The sequence below is a fragment of the Limulus polyphemus genome, unplaced genomic scaffold (assembly GCF_000517525.1).
Source record: "Limulus polyphemus unplaced genomic scaffold, Limulus_polyphemus-2.1.2 Scaffold2723, whole genome shotgun sequence".
Lineage (NCBI taxonomy): Eukaryota > Metazoa > Arthropoda > Merostomata > Xiphosura > Limulidae > Limulus > Limulus polyphemus.
In genome coordinates, this window is record NW_013668333.1 from 138,186 (window position 1) to 142,131 (window position 3,946).

A 3,946-nucleotide genomic window follows, 5' to 3' on the forward strand; every position below is an offset into this window, starting at 1 on the left:
ATCAACAGCGTATTGTTATACAACATTACTGTAGTATAACAATGAACAGGTTTAACAGAATCAACAGTATATTGTTATACGACAGATACTATAGTATAACAATGAACAGGATTAACAGAATCAATCGTGTATTACTATACTATATCAATGAACAGGATTAACAGAATCAACAGTATATTGTTATATAACATTACTATAGTACATCAACGAACAGGATTAACAGAATCAACAGTATATTGTTATACAACAGATACTATAGTATAACAATGAACAGGATTAACAGAATCAACAGTATATTGTTATACGACAGATACTATAGTATAACAATGAACAGGATTAACAGAATCAATCGTGTATTACTATACAACAGATACTATAGTATATCAATGAACAGGATTAACAGAATCAACAGCGTATTGTTATACAACATTACTGTAGTACATCAACGAACAGGATTAACAGAATCAACAGTATATTGTTATACAACAGATACTATAGTATATCAATGAACAGGGTTGTATAACAATACGCTGTTGATTCTGTTAATCCTGTTCATTGATATACTATAGTATCTGTTGTATAACAATACGCTGTTGATTCTGTTAATCCTGTTCATTGATATTATTGTAGTACATCAACGAACAGGATTAACAGAATCAATCGTGTATTACCATACAACAGATACTATAGTACATCAATGAACAGGATTAACAGAATCAATCGTGTATTGTTATACATAAAATATAATCAAAACTCATCAAACCATTAAGAGATCAAATGATATTATTTTAAAGTTCTTAGCCACACTCGTGAAGTAAAATAAGAATTCAGTAGATCTCCTCTAAATAACTAACAATTCTTTCAATAATCCGACGTCGTAAAAATGTTTCAAATCGAAATTATAATTTCTAGCAATACCGCTAGATATTTATTAGAGGGGGGGTGGGGGTGGCTCCTGCAATATATATATATATCACATTGATAAACAACTGTTATGTAAGTTGGTTCCTAAAAAAACTCTCACGTCATCATAAATTTCTTATCAGCAGACAAATCGCATCGACCAACTCCATTGCTATGGTAATACAAATGGGTAGTACCTATAATTTTGTATACTTGTTTTCGGCTAGAGGCTCAGCTAAAACTCAGTTTACTTAAAAAAAGAAAAAATAATTTAACAAGAACTATATTTAAACTAGCTTTGTCTCCTTCACTAAACCTAGTAATTACAAATCCGTAACACGAATCACTGAAATTATGTTTGATTCTGAGAAAACAAACTCAACTTACCAGTTTACAAGTGGACAACAGCTGCACTCCAACCGTTCAACAATTGAGGTCATGTCAGACAGACTACAGCTTCCCTGACTGACTGTCCACACTGACCCCGAGTGGTCAGATAGGACACTCTGCTGCCTTCTGACGTCACGCAGTCCCCCCGACACAAACGTTAAAGGGTTGGAAAGCTAGAAGCAAGTTAAACAGAATGGATATATCCCACCTTGAAACTAAAATAGTACTTGAATAAATGCCTTCAACGTAAAACGTGCAAATCTTACACAGACAGTAGCGTGGATTTTTCAGGTACCTATAGCCACTTCTGGTAAGAATGTTTCTGAGGATTTCTGCGGCGTGTGGACGACGTCAAGGACGGGCGAATTTGTCGACTGTTCCAGTCAAGACCAAGGCTGGCCAAATGCCCGGCCGCCGCGACAACCTTACCATGTGCTATTCTGTGGTATGCAATTTGCGCATGCGGGTTCGACACCGTCACAACTGAGTTCCAAAGTGGGCCAGCGCGCTCAGCCTGGAGGTTCCAAAATGCACATATGTAGGCATTAAGGCAAAACCTCTCAGACGTTCACGCCGAACGTGCTGCCCTCTATGAGATAAAATACACTTAAACATGGAAATCAAGGGTTCGTTGATTACATCACATAGTGTGTGTGTGTTGTATTTAGGGAATAAAAATATTTGATAGCAATAACACAGCTGTCAAGTATGAACAATCAATGTAAAACTAACAAAGAAATCATCAGGGGAACACAACGTAAATACTATTATCACAAACAACAAAAATAAGAAACAAAAAAAGATAAATACGATTATTTATACGTGAATATTTATAAGACTACATCTTCCTAAAACTTAGTGTCTTCTCGTTCTGTTGCCTTCAGAGTTTTGGTTGTTTTATCGTGTACTCTGAAGGCAACAGAACGAGAAGACACAAGTGTAAGATTTAGAAAGGCTCTAATTAAGATGGTTTTATGTTTCAAACAAGGTGTGAAGACTAACCCTTGTTGTTCGTGGAAAAGGAATGATTTTTTGTTGAAGTTTATAAACTTATTGATAAGTCCAAGGCATTTGGTTTTTTATCATGGTGCCTTGGACTTATCAATAAGTTTATAAACTTCAACAAACAATCATTCCTTTTCCACGAACAACAAGGGTTAGTCTTCACACCTTGTTTGAAACATAAAACTATCTTAATTAGAGCCTTTCTAAATCTTACACTTGTGTCTTCTCGTTCTGTTGCCTTCAGAGTACATGATAAAACAACCAAGTGCCTTGGACTTATCAATAAGTTTATAAACTTCATTCGTTTTCCTCCTTTTCTCACCGAGAAAACAAGAAATCATAACCTATCCCTATAAAATGGCCTAGCATGGCCTGGTGACGACTTATCTACCACTGTGGTAAGACCAGCCAGTTTCTTCAGTCACGATATTGAATTGATACCCATATATATTCAACGTGTGACCCAAATTTATTGCCTTGTATTAAAAGTCATTGGCTAACTATTTGTTTAAGTTATTATCAATTTATCCAAGTCACCCTGCAATACCTCAATGCCCTCAATACGGGTAGAAATGTCATCATCAACCTTTCCCTGTTTATTAATTAATTTCCCCCTAAATGTCATTGATATAAATAAAAAAAATAATAAAAAAACGCCCAAGCACTGACTCCTGGAGCATTTCACTAGTAACAAGGGCCTATTACGACTGAACTCCATTGACAATAACTTTTTCCATTCTCTCACTCAGCCACCCTGCAGTCCAATTATCTAATCTTTCTTTATCTCCTACCAATGTGATTTTCTTCGATAATTTTCTGCGAGACACTTTATCAAAAGCCTTTTGAGAATCTAAGTACACCAAATCCAAAACCTTTCCATCATCCAAATAACAAGTTAAAATCCTCAAAAAAAAGAGTTAAAATATGAGTTAAGGCGAGACGTCCCTTTAGTGAATCCCTTTAGTGGCTATCTTTTATGACACCATCTGTTTCAACTAAATGATTTGAGGAAGCTTGATTTATCAAACTCTCTATTTTTTTTCTCTTTTTAGCTTTCCAGCTACAGATGTAAGAATAACCAGCCTGTAGTTTCCATGACAACTCTTATCACCCCCTTTATCAATACAAGTAACATTAGCAATTCTCCAATCCTTAGAAACGGTTGAAGCAGTAAATATGTTCCAGCAACGTTGTTTATGGCGCGGAACAGCCAGAAAGAAGCCTCCTGTTGGAGACTATTTTCCTCATTAGGCTGTTCTAGGATACTCCAGGTGTAACGGATGTGAGATTAAGTATCAAAGGTCTAAGAAAAAATTAGATTGCCCCCCCTCCAAAAAAAAGAAAAGAAAACATACTTAATTACAGTTCCTAATTATCAAAAATCAATACATGTTTAACGAAAAGTATTAGTAAATTATTTATCATCTTACAAAGTAATTAGTTTAAAAAGAACCGGTACCAATTTAATTTAATGAACTTACGTGCTACTCGGTTTAAAATTCTAAAGCAAAGGAGAACGAACATATTGTAATAAGTCAACCACACTAACTTAAACAGAAAAAAAAAACGTTTATAATAAATACTAGTGAACTCGAAGACTAATTTTTATAAGGATTTGTTTGTTTGTAGTTAAGCGCAAAGCTACACG

The 3,946-nt window shown here is 34.9% G+C and overlaps 1 protein-coding gene across 1 annotated transcript in view; it reads right to left on the reverse strand.

Annotated features, from left to right (window-relative positions):
* LOC106467738 (ecdysone receptor-like) overlaps positions 1–1,824 on the reverse strand; it is a 117,095-nt gene extending 115,271 nt beyond the window's left edge. The window contains exon 1 of the mRNA XM_013928114.2: positions 1,291–1,824. The gene's annotated coding sequence lies outside the window, so the exon portion shown is untranslated. The remainder of the gene's footprint in view (positions 1–1,290) is intronic.
* Positions 1,825–3,946: the final 2,122 nt, after the last annotated feature.